At 33.8% G+C, this 13,775-nt stretch overlaps 1 protein-coding gene across 3 annotated transcripts in view; it reads left to right on the top strand.

Moving 5' to 3' along the window:
• PIK3CB (phosphatidylinositol-4,5-bisphosphate 3-kinase catalytic subunit beta) overlaps positions 1 to 13,775 on the top strand; it is a 174,216-nt gene that overhangs the window by 21,393 nt on the left and 139,048 nt on the right. For all 3 annotated transcript variants that reach the window (XM_039837280.1, XM_039837279.1, XM_039837278.1), the window contains exon 2: positions 12,647 to 12,751. The gene's annotated coding sequence lies outside the window, so the exon portion shown is untranslated. The remainder of the gene's footprint in view (positions 1 to 12,646; positions 12,752 to 13,775) is intronic.

The following is a 13,775-nucleotide window of genomic DNA, read 5'->3' as shown; positions in this document are numbered from 1 at the left end:
TGTCAGAGAGCCACTGCATTTTAGAACATTTTACAATTGAGAGTGGAGACCTAGAGAAGGCAGCCATCAGCTCTATGGTGTGCAGGCTGTATTGGCTCTCTAGAGCCCCAGGCCCCTTTAGCTCTGCACTGAATTTCCCCTTCACTCCTGAGAATTGTTCCAAGAGCTTTTGTCATCCATCCTACTCCTACCCCATCCCAGGCCTTACTGCAAAAGGATTTCTTTTTACCTGGCACACGTACTTCTTCAGATATACAGTTAATGAACAAACCTAGACATATTGATTAATTATGAAGGTAGTGGACTAAGATAAGTGAGAGAGACAAATCTGTGTCCTATCAGTAATATTATGGTGTAGGTGTTTAATTGAATTGGGAGAGTGATGTTCATTTGTAGAAGTAAAAGGAGATATTGATTTGAAAAACAGGGCAATACAGGCAGGGAAAATATTTTTTTATATTCTAATATGATTGATAGAATTTCAAAAAATTCATAAGCTGAGAATACCTGTTCAATTCTTGGTTATCAGCCACTGGCACTCTCCCTATCTTGACACCAACATTCCCTCTCTCTACCCTCCCCCGCCCGTTTTTTTTTAAACAGTGGTTTAATTGTCTTGCTGCAGAGGTTGATACGTTTATTCTGTCAGAAGACTGGAGCAGTGGGTGTTTGTTTACAGTCTAAGATGTTTTTTAGGATCTACTTTCCTTGTTCCCGCAGGGCTGAACTTTGAAAAGGTCTAATAGAGTGTGGTTAAGCCAGGTCTGAATGTATCCTTTATCCTTTATTTTACTTATGGCATTGTTATGAATTTATCATAAGATTTTTCTTTTATACATTTCTGTTAGCTAAAGAATTGGCCATGGGGAAATCTGGTTCATTCACATGTATCTCTCTATTAGAATGTGTGAATATTTTCCTATATTTATCATTTCATTCATGGAATGTTTATTGAGAGGATATATGCTATATGCTTTGTGAGGCACAGGGATGCGTAGTTGAAGAAGGCTCATGGCTCATGGCTTTAAGGAACTTAAAGACAAACAAATGAACAGATAATTCTGATACTGTGTGATAAGTGCAAATGATAGAGCCTATCCAGAGTATTGGGCGAGCACAGAATGGAGCACTGACTCCCAAAGTATGGTCTGGGGACTCCTGGAAGCCCCTGAACTCTTTCTCAGAGATCTGCAAGTTCAAAACTATTTTCATAACATAAGACACTATTTGCTTTTTTTTTTGGATCTTATTTGCTTACAAATATATGATGGAGTTTTCCAGAGGCAGTGTAATTTGTGATATTGCAATAGATTGAAGGCAGAAGCAGAGATGAGAATTAGCTATCTTATATTAAGCTTGATGTTAAGGAGATTTGTAGGAATGTAAAACAAGTATCACTCTTCTCACTAAAGGTTTTGTATTGAAAAATGCTTTTTAAAACTAAATATACTTAAAGTATTTTTGAGTAAATATTAAGGCTTATTTTTTATGTGAATAAATATTTTAAAATTCATCATTTTAATTTCAAATTCAGTAAATATTGATAGCTATAATCTACATAGACAAGAGTTTGTGTGTCCTCAATAATTTTTAAGAGTGTGAAGGGAACCTTAAACCAAAAAGTATGAGAACCACTTGAATAGAAATTTCCAAACTAGTCCTCAGGAAAGAGGCAGCCTGTAGGATCTGATACCAGGGCTTAATCACAGGTGTTTAAATAACTGTGAACTGGAATGTAAAGTGGGAGGGAGTTTTCGAAGATAAGTAGGTAGAAGTGGACTGAGAGTATACCATACTGAGAAGTTTATTATAACTCTTATAGTTAGAAATAATGAGTTTTAAAATGTTAATTTTTACTCTTTTGAAGTACTGTTGGGAGCTGTTTTACTCTATATGTATTTTTAAGTATAAAGATGTTAGAAGATTGTGTTTCTGATTTTGTGTAATTTGCTAAATGGGCAATCAGCATTTTATATATCAAAGGGTATTCTGTATAGAACTATTTTAGTTTTGGCAACATATGAATAATCTGTGGCTTCAAGTCCTCATACTACCTAAATGAAGATACTGTATTTCCTATAAAATGCAGGTTTCAGGTACCCATTTGTTGGTGATACCAAATTCTTATAAATTGTTTTTGATGTGCTGGCTATGGTTATAAGCTAATACTGACAGAGACCTTCTAAATCTGGGGGTAAGTTGATAGGAAAATGGAGATCTTAACGTTCAAGTAGAGGGCCAATGGGAAAAACATATCAAATAAGGAATATATAAAGAACATTTACAAGTCAATAATATATTTTAAATAATCTAATTTAAAAATTGGCAAAGTGTTTAAATATTTTGCAAGGAAGATATACAAATGACTAATAAGCATATGATCAGTTACTCAACATCATTAGTCATTAGGGAAATGCAAATCAAAACCATAATGAGATACCACTTCACACTGCTAAGATGGCTATAATCAAAAGATGGGCAATAACAAGTGTTTTGTATGTGGAGTTGGAACCTTCATACATTGCTGGTTGGATTGTAAACTGGTGTAACCATTTTGGAAAAGCAGTTTGTCAGTTCCTCAAAAAGTTAAACATAGTGTTACTATATGACCCAGCAATTCTACTCCTAGGTATATACCCAAGAGAATTGAAACACATGTCCTTATAGAAAAACTTGTACATGTATGTTTAAAGCATCATTATTTATAATAGCCAAAAAATGGAAAAACCCCACAAATATCCATCAACTGGTGAATGGATAATAAAATGTAGTTTATCTATACAATGGATTAGTGTTCAGCCTTAAAAAGGAATGCAGTTCACATCGTACATGCTACAACATGCAAGCATGAACCTTGAAAATATTATGGTATGTGAAAGAGGCCAGTCACAAAAGACTATACATTGTATGATTCCTTTTATATAAAATGTCCAGAATGGTCAATTTCATAGAGAATTGTTTGAAATAATTTCAGACTTAGAGACAAGTTTAAAAAAATAATAAAGTTGTATGCAGTAAAAGCTATCTTCAAGATTCCCTATTTTCCAGTGGAAGAACAAAAATGTAAATAATAAATGAGAATTGGAAGTACTAATAATTATTATAAAGGTGATAAAGTGGTAGAGAATGTCAATTTAAGAACGTCCAAACCTGTAGTGAATTTTTGTAAAAATTTCTTTGAGCCAAGGACACTCCTGGAAGCAAGATCTCAACAGACTGAGAAAAATGCTTGTTAGAATGACAGCTTACAGCTTCTTTTATGCATTTGCAATTAAGGTGGGAAAGTAAGGAAGATTATATGAAGGTGGGAGAAAGCAAGATGTAGGTTGTATTACAGTATAAATAACAAGATTATGTGCTCTCTTGATTGCGTCTGAGGGGTCTGAAAAGGCATTTGAAAGGTGTGCTAACCTAGATGCACTAAAACAATGAACAGACTTTGACTAAAGAAGTTATAGGCCTGGGACATGACTACCCATCGTCATCTGCTCAGTTAGGAATTTATGATTAGATCACCTTGTGAGATTACTTTCTGTAGAACCCCCTTTTCATCCATAAGAAGGACCCAGGTCACCCTTAAAAGAGGTAGCTTTTGAGTTGAGACAGGAATGTTAGAAGGTGGCAGATGACCTGGGGCAGAACAAAGAAAACAGTAAAAAAGCCCTAAGGTAGGATTAAAATATGTGAGGAACAGAAAGCAAAACCAGTATGGCTAGAGAGTACTGAATGAGGAAGAGAGTGGAAAATGAGATCAGAGGTAGACAGATACCAGATCATATAGGGTCTTTGTAAGCCATAGTTGCAACTCAGGGTTACAGTGGGAAGCTTTTGGAAAGTTTTAAGCAAGGAATCGGAGTGATCTGATTTATGCTCTATGAGGTACATTTTGGTTGTTCTGGCACAGATGAATCGTAGAGAGGCTAGAGTAGATGCAGAGAGACTGATTAGGCCGTTGTTGGAGCAAAGCAGCCAGGCAATGCTGATAAATGTCTTAGACTGAGGCTGTGTCAAGGACAATGGGAGTGTTGGGTGAGTTTGTTATGTTTTGGAGGTAGAGCCAGTTTTTCTGTTTTTGTTTTGGGTTGAGATGTTGTTTGAGGGGGGACAGGACCAAAGGATATCAATAGTTTATATTTTAGCATTGTAAAAATATTGGAAGCAATCTAAACCATAAATTGGTATACCCACACAGTAGAGTACAGTGCAGATGTAAAAAAAGAATGAGAAAAATGTCTATGAACTGATATAATTTCCAGGACATATTGTTAATGAAAAATAGAGTGCAAAAGAATAACCACAGTATGCTAATGCTACCTTTTAGGTAAGAAAAAGAGGGAAACAAGAATATGGATATGTATTTGCACATTTGTGCAAAAATAAACACAGGAGTGGTAAGCCAGAAACTAATGAGATTGGTTTTCTACACGATTTAGGTGGGAACAGTGTGGAAAAGTTGAAAGATATGGGAATGAAGTAGCAGGGATGGAGAGAGGGATGCTTTTCTGAGTATATCTTTTTGTACATAGCTGACTTTTAGAACCATATTAATGTTTCACATAATCAAAAACAAATACATAAAATCTATCAGGATGAGAAGAAAAAAACCCAAGTGAAATATAGACAAATGAACCTAACTGGGTTTCTAGTGAATAACAATCAAATTGAAAGGGAGAGTAAAAATCTAAACCAATTAACTACAGAGAAAATTTTAACTATAAACCCCAGGCTAAAACAAAATTTCTATAAACAAATACTGAACTCTAGTTAGTATACTTGTTTTTCATACTGGATTGCGTTAGGAATTTCATAACTGCTTTATGTGAATTTTAGGATTGAGCAAATTTTTCATTACATTGAAGATGATGAGAATTAGGTTTTTGACTGGTAATAATGAAAGTTATAAATATGGCTTGATTGTGGTTTTTGGTTGGAATCTGAGTATGAATTCTTGCTCTTTTTAGATAGACAGAAATATAGATAGATGCATGTATGCATGGGTTGGTATACATGCATATTATTTCCTAATTCTGTTTATTCTTTTTTTATCATTCTCTGATAGAAAATAGAAAGCTACTGAATTCCAGGATTTCGAGGACAGCATTTGGAGGACAGGCTTATGGTTAAGTAGAGGCATCCTTAATGTTTGCTTTTCTCCTGGGTTCCCAGTTATTACCAGTGTTTGATGAAATTTGAAAATCCATCCTGAATTACAAACACCAGCCATACAATTCTTGGATATATGTGAATAGTTGATTATTCTGTTGTCTGCTTGCTCTTCCTCAGGCCACTAAGAACAGCCCATATGGGAAAGTCCATATAAGTTAATGTTTAAGACACTATGTGGAAAAAGCCCGGTCCCTGTAACCTTGTCTGCCTTCATAGAAGCTGTTATATATCCTTATTTTTGCTGTCATTGTTGTTATATGTCAGAATTTCTTAAAAACAAAAAATGAACAAAAAGTCATAAAATTTAGCACTCTAACATCGGTTTTTTCTTTACCTTTTAATAGACATACATACTTTTTACAGTTTTGTGCAACACTTCTGAAGTGACTGAGATACGTTCTTGATGTTTTCACTTGTTTTATATGTACAGAAACCTTATATCTAAGATGTTGATATATTTAACTAAGGAAAAGTATTGGAGGTGCTGTTCTTTAAAAGAGGGACTGAACAAAGTAAAATGCTTTTTGGGGTTAAGCAGAACATTAAGTGGGATTTCAGCCACATTCATAATTTGTCATCTACATGTGTTGTTTCTTTAATTCATTCAGTGAACATTTTTGATTACCTGCTATATTCAAAGGTGCTTTGCTAGTTACTTGGATTATGAGTATGACTTTCTCCTTGTCCTGAGGAATTCACAGTCCAATAGAGGAGACAAGCAAACTAATATTTGTAATGCACTGTAATAAACGAGACACATAGAAGTCATAACAGGGTCCAATGGGAGTGAACATTGAGGAATCAGGGCTCTAAAGAAAATGTCACTTGAACTGGTGCAGGTGTATAAGAGCTGGCCTGATGGACAAGATGCTGGAATGAGCAGCATCTGCACAGGCACCAGAGGTTTGGCCCTCATACTCTCATACTTAATCTTGGTGTTACCAGAATTTAGTCAAATAGCATTTGGTATTTTAGGTAAATGAGAGATGGATGATATAATTTACTATGGAGGACAATTCAGGATAGGGGTTATCTCACTGATTTAGTTTAGGAGAAGACATTATCAGTGGCAAACTCTGGATGTCTTCCTTTTGTAGGCTTCCTTATTTATTAGACCATGACTTAGTTATTAGGGTGAATTGCTGTGGTGAGTAGAAAAGACAGGTGAGTGTGAGAGTGCCCTTAAGTGGGGCTTTTGTTCAGAAGAGACATGAGGCTTTATATAACTAGAGAAGAGGCTCACCCTAAACTTAAGAGAAGCAAAATGGAATTATGGAGAAAATATCCTTTCTCAAGGAGACTCGTATTAGAGATCTTGGGCTGATGACTTAAGCCAGATGGACAGGGTCATATTACAGACCTCAGTGAGATGGGCAATACTGGGGTCTTAGTTATAGAGATGGTAAAAAGAATAGTTCCTGTCATCGTGTATGTATGTTGATGTTATTTGGACTTTATTTTGGCTTGTTAACGTACTAATCTATATATAGTAGTAATAGATGCCTATGGGGTTAAAAACTTTTCAATATATAAATAGTGGAAACACTCTAACCCCTAGCTCTCAGCCACGCTGTTTCTTTTCACTCCATTCTTCTAACAGTCTACCCTGCCCAGAGAACTATTTCTTAGTCTCTCATATATCCTTCTTCAGTTTCTTTACATAAATAAAGGCAATAAAAATACAGATTGTTATTTCTTTCTATCTTAACCCAAAAACCCATCAACTCCAAAGGTGGCATATTATACCTATTATTGTGCAAACTGGTCTTCCTATCCTCCCTTTACATTTTGTGTTTTTTACTTAACAATGGAGATCTTCACAGTTTCCACAGTGAATAGTTTTGTGTCACTTTTTAACTTGTGTGGTTTCCCTTTGGATAATATATTCAACCAGTTCTCTATTGGTAGAAGTTTGAGTTGTTTCCAGTTTTTTATTACTGTAACAGTGTTGCAGTGAATTACCTGGTACATATGTCATTTTGCTCATATGCAAATAGATAATTATGGAATAAATTCAGATGTGATATTACTAATCAAAGGCTGTATATCTTTTAATTTTGATGAGTAGTACCATATTACCCTTATGTTTGAACCCGGGCTCTCCCACTAAAATAAGGAATCATGTGTATTTTCCCTTCCCCAGCTTTATTAAGATTTAATTGACATATAACATTGCTAAGTTTAAAGTGTAAAATGTGATGATTTGATACATGTATATATTGCAAAATATTTACCACAGTAAGGTTAGTTAACACAATCCTTCACACAATTTATGTAATTATCATTTTGTTGTTGTTGTTGTTATGGTAAATAGGTAATGTGTATTTCTTCACACCCTTGCCAACAAAATAACTTGGCAAACAAGGATTTTGGCCAAATTGGTGTGTTGAAAATGGTGTCTCAGTGTAGTTTTAATTTGCATTTTTCTAATGAGTGAAGAGTCTGTTATTCTAATGTGTGGGGTTAAGAGTCTATTCATGTTTTTTAAGACATTTTTTCTTTTCTGTGAACTTTCCTTAACCAAATCATGGAATGTTGAAGCAGAAATGATATTATCCCTATTTATAATTCTTTTTCCCCTCCTGATTCAGTATAACATGTATAACAAAGAGCCTAGGTTTTAAGGGTATAGCGAAATGGATTTTCATAAGCCTCTGACACTCATCCTGGGGGTTTTGGTGATTTTTACCAGAAGATGTCAACAAAGATTTCAGACCACAGCCAAGATATTTATTCTAACCTCAAATGGTCCTTTCATGGTTTGTGTACTGAAATATTAATGGGTCTTAGTTGTTTTATTAGGCCATCAGGAAAAGGAATCAAGTTTACATGTACAGGCAATGACCTGTGAGTCATACCTGCTGCCTGACTGATAGTGACTGTAAGATGCATTTCTATATCAAAGGTGTTAAAATGTGGAAAAAGCGTCATCTTAAAATTGATGAAATATGTTAAATAATACCAGAATCTTTCCCTAAGAGGTCATTCTAATTTATACTGTCACCAGGAAGAGTAAAATGTTTTGAATGTTCCCCATTCTCACAAACAGTCGATACTGTCAGTCCTTTTAGTAAGTCTGGCAAATGTGAAATAGTGGTTCACTGTGGTTTTTTTTCCTCCTTTTAACTTTTTTCGGTAAAGTATAATACATGTAGTAAAAGATAAAAAATCATCAATGTATAACATCATGACTTATCTCAAATTAAACAGACCCATGTAACCACTGCCAAGTAGAACATTGCTAGGAGTCCAGAAACTCTCCTTATGTGTTAAGCCCCCATTACCACTGCTTACCTCTTTCCCAAAGATAATCACTTTCTGACAGTTAACATCAAAGGTTAGTTTTGTCCATTTTTTGAACATCGTATACATGGCATCATACAGTAGGGATGCCTTTGTATCTGATGTCGTATTCAGCAGTATGCTTGTGAGATTTATCTTTTAGTTGTGTAATTGTGAGTTGCTCCACATAGCTTAATAAAATGGACAAAGCTATTATTTTCATTTTTATGACGCGTAGAAGAGTAATTCTCATTATTTGTGTGTTTGAAGCACACTTTTGTTTTTTATTTTTTTGAGGGATTTGGAAATTATTTTTGTTGCTAAAATATCTTTTTGTATTCAGATGTGCACATTTAAATTGATTTAAAAAAATATATGTTATGGTATTTGAATCTTTTTTTCTGGATTATTTACATTTGTAGTATATAATAGATCCCTGTTGTTAAAAAGTAAAACGTATAAAAAGATAAACAGTCTCCTACCCCTATTCTCAACTACCCAGATCATATCCACTGCAACCTCCCAACATCTCTGTCCAGGAAACTAGTATTTCTAGTTTTTTGTGTAATCTTTCAATGTCTCTTGTATACATAAGCAAATAATAATGCAAATATTTATTTCTTTACATCTTTATCCCTCTGCCAAAAGCACATTATAGCAACTGTCTTGTACTTTATTATTTTTTGCTTAATGTCTCTCATATTTTTATGTATCAGTTCATTTTTATAAAGCTCTGAGGTATTTAATTTATTTTCATTGCAATATAGTATTCCATTGTGTTAATATATCATAATATATCCATTCTGTTTTGGGTTTACAGTTTTTGGCTCTTCTGAATAATGCTGCTGTGACCATTCTAGTAAATTTGTTGAAATGTGTACACATTTCTTTTGGATATATATCTAGGGTGGAATTCCTGTGTCATCAAGGTAAATGAATTTCCATATCCCTGACAAGCCTGGGTATTGCTAGTTTCTTTAATTTTTTTTTTTTTTTAACCTGTTCTGGTGGGTACCAGTGGTATCTTATTGTGGTTTTAATTTTTTATTTTTTGGAGCACTAATGAAATTATGTATTTTTTCTTATGTTAATTGGCTATATTGGTTTTTTAAAAATCTTTACTTTAAAATCCAGAATATATAATCCCCATTTGTTAAAATGGAAAAACAAAACAAAAACAAAAGATAGATTGACACACTCATGCGCTAGCAGTCTTAATCTAGTTATTTCTTGGGTAATAGGTTTCAAAACATTTTTGACTGTTCTGATTGTATTTTGTAAAAATAAAGGGTGGAGTAGAAATTACATTCCTTTGATTAGGGCTAGGACTTTGTGTTAGTACTACATGAGGAGTACTCTGGGTTCAGTAGGAAGGGAGAGAGATGAGCACTTCCCTTCCATGAAGGGATTTTGGAATTAAATGGTTCAGCTTGCTTGTTTGTGGGTGGAGAATGAGAGGTTGAAATGATTGTTACTTAAATAGAATAGTTTAGTCAGCTCTTGAGTTATGATATAAATTGCATGATTGAGGCATAGTGTTTTTTTGTTTTGTTTTTGTTGAAAAGTACTTTTACTTGAAAACAGACCAGAGATAGAACTTGTGTAGGGGTTTGGTCTGGTCATGGGCTGTTCTCAGTGCTTGGATGAACTTTTGAAATTCTTCTCCCTTTAAAATTTAATGCATGTTTATTTTTGTCTAGAATTCTGTTTCCTTTTTTTCCACAATAAAGTTGTATGAGTGGATCTTCATGTCATTGTTTATACCTAAGGCATTTTTAGGAACTTTAAGAATAAATATTTGAATTCTGTTTTATGAAGTCAGAGTACTTTAGTTGACTGTCTAAGAATAGTAAGCAATATCACTTGCATTCATTATTAGCCAATATTGTGTCAAGTTGTTTTTTTGGTGCAATTGAAACATTTTCTTTACTTATTCCATTCTGAAATAAACCTTATTTTTTAGAGCAGTTTTAGGTTCACAACAAAATTGAGCAGGAAGTACAAAAGAGTTTTCATATATACCTGCCCCCTCCCACTCTCCCACAGCCTCCCATGCTGTCATCATCCTGCACCAGCAAATTGGTTATTTTTGAGTTGACTGATTCCTTTACTTTTGGGAAAGTAAGCAGTTTGATATATTTTGACATCGTTCTAAAATTTGTTTTATAACATTTTGCTCACTTAAAAAAAGAGTATTACTGACCTTATTTCAAAAACAAAGACGACTTGAATTAAATTACTTGTTTCCTAGCTGAATTTTATTTGAAGGTTCAAAGTGAAAAAGGTTTTCATTTTTATTAGCAACAATTATGCTTTCCTTTGATTCCTACTAATTTTATGAAACTTGAAGATTTTCAGCCTTTTTTCCCTTTTATGTGTAAAATATTCTAACCAAATGCTTGAAATTTTTTATTAAGATTTCTGACTTGGAGTACTGCTGACAGATGTAATTCCAAACTTGGTCTATAGCACAAGCTCCAATCCAATTTTTGTGGGCTTTCTCAGAAGTGAATTAAGTGATATTGATTAGGATTGATTAGGATGCTGTTATCATAAAGGTTATAAAATGCTATAAAATGTTATTAGCAAAGAATAGGACCTTGTAGCTGTGGCTCACCGATCCTTGGAAAGTACCCATGGTTTAGGGCTCAAACTGAAAGGCAAAGTCATTAAACTTTCTAAAGACTATAGAATTTTCTCAGTGAGACAGAAGAATCAACTAAAAAAAGATGATACTTTGACCACATTAAAATTAATGTTCATCTAAAGACATCATAAAGAAAATGAAAAGATAAGCCACAAACTTGGAAAAAAATACTTGTAATATATGTAATAGAGAATTAGTGTCCTGAACAGGGCTGCCTTCATAGATATACAACCTGTGCAGTCACACAGGACCCCATACTTATTTTAATGCTAAGCTGTCAGTGTCTTGAAATTCTGAATTTTTGAATAAGTGGCCCTATTTTTTTATTTTACACTGGGCCCTGCAATTTATGTAGCCAGTCCTGGTCTTTAATGTATAAAGCCTATTAATTAATAAGAAAAAGACAACCCAATAATAATGGTCAAAAGCTGTGAACAAGGGAACATAGATAATTAATAAACATATAAAAAAGTCTTCAACATTATTAGATCTTCAACCTAATTAAGCCAATACAAATGGAAATCACAGTGCAATACTATTTTATATGTTCTGTAGTGTTACAAATTGAGAAATCTAACTTTATCAAGTATTGGAGAAGATACATTATCGATTCATATACATTATCAATTCATATACTGCTGGTGCCTTAGTAAAGTGATACAATTGGAAGACAATTTGGCATTTTTGGTGAGGTTGGAAATTTGCATGTCCTATGACCCATCAATTCCACTTCTAGGTTTAAAGCATGCCCTAAAGAAATTTTTGTTTTAAGTGCACCTGGAGACTTGTATAATAATGTTGATAAAAGCAGAAAATTATAAACCATCCAAATGTCTTGTCAACAGAATGGATAAATACATTGTAGCACATTTATATAATGAAATGCTATAGAGCATTGAAAATGTAATATGGATAAAGCGTAGAAAAATATTGAATGAAAAAATTCAAATCTCTGAATGCTTCATACAGTCATACCAATTTATCAAGCTGAAAAAGAGAGCAGGGTACACAAACAAAATATTATTAGGGATATATACATATGTGAGTTCTTTTTAAAAAAGTAGTAGAATAGTAAGTATTCAGGATAAAGGTTGGGATGAGAGGATCACATAGGTGATGTTATTGGTGTGGGATGGCGACTTGCAGTGTTCATTTTATGCTTGCTTACATGCATATTTTCATATGTTTTGTGTGTCAAGTTACATAAAAGAAGAAGATGGGAAAAATGAAATAAGCTACTATATTTAGCAGCTTAAAAAGTAGATATAAGAATGGATTGAGAAGTAGAAAGAAAATACCTTATTATAGAAAAGAGGTTTTAAAGAGAGGTTGATCTTAGAGCATTTAGTTGCACATGACATCCACTTAAGTCCCTTCTGGTTCTAACGTTTTATATTTTAATGTTGTGATTCATGTGTTTTCTATATTTTCCCTGTAATTAAAAATGTAGAGTTATAAGCAGTTCAGTGGCATATAAGTAATAAAATTTATTTATTTTTAATTTAGCTCATATAAGTGTTAATACCTTTTATCTTCGCTCTTTTTTTGTAGTGTATCTTCTAATCTGAAAAAGTCTTCCATGAAAACTTCATTTTTAAAAAATAAGTAATGCTACCTGTTTTCCTAAATGACTGAAATGGGGGCTACAATTTTGAGGTAAGTATCAAGTTTTGTGTCTTTGATTACTTACATTATTTTTCTAGAAGTTAAATATAGAAAGAAAATGTAAATATTGGTTAGGTTCTAAATCTTTTAGAGTTTCTGGGGTGGAGTGGAATCCTAGGCCTTGTTTTCAGACAGTTGTATATTTAGAATTAAGTTTACCACGGAGTTAATAGAGCTTCATGAAAGAGAAAGGAAGGGCCAGTAGTTGAAAGATTTTTAGAGAGGTTAATTGAAAACTGAAGAATTTGGCAGTTAGGAGGTCATAGCTGGCCCTAGTAGGACCCATTGCAGTATGACTTTTGTGGTTGAGAATAAGCTTGCAGTTAAGAATGAAAAAGTGATAAAGTGAATATTTCAGCTCTTAATTCATTTATTAAACTAATATGTAGTAGGTGCTTAGGATGCAGCAATCTTTTCCTAAGCACTGGAGTTATAGTTAGCATGACCATATATCCTGGTTTAAGGCTCTTGTAAATCAATTAATGCCCAACTTTTTTTTTCCAATTTTGAGATATAATTGACACATAACATTGTGTAATTACTCAACTATTTTTAATGCCCTCTTTTACTCTCAAGGCTGCTGATTTGGATAAGTAACATGGTCCACCCTAGTTATACTGTTAACAAGGACGGACATTCCCTGTCTGAGGTTATGTTGCCTGCTAGACTGGGCCTTTAGTCTAGCAGGCAAGTTAGGTGCTTAACAAATAGTTATGAAATTAATGGTTAATTACAGCGTTAAGTGCTGAAGAAGTGAAATAATGACTACCCGAATGAGTGGTGGGAGTGGAAGTCAGTGAGCTGTGAGTTCATTTTACAAGGTAGATTTCATAGGTAGATTTGTCAGGGAATATGGAAGAAAGAAGTCATATAAATGAATTCAAAATTTTGAGTTCCATTGGTTGGAAGTATGGTGGTGCCTTGAGCAGAAGTAAGGAACTCATGAAGAAAGACTGGTATTAGGAAGTGAGACGGTGGGACTGTAACATGGTAAATTCTGTTAGACATGTTTTGA

This window comes from Pteropus medius, unplaced genomic scaffold (genome assembly GCF_902729225.1).
Source record: "Pteropus medius unplaced genomic scaffold, Ma_sr-lr_union100, whole genome shotgun sequence".
Classification (NCBI taxonomy): domain Eukaryota; kingdom Metazoa; phylum Chordata; class Mammalia; order Chiroptera; family Pteropodidae; genus Pteropus; species Pteropus medius.
Note: the sequence above shows the minus strand (reverse complement) of the source record. Positions and strands in the feature narration are given on the sequence as shown.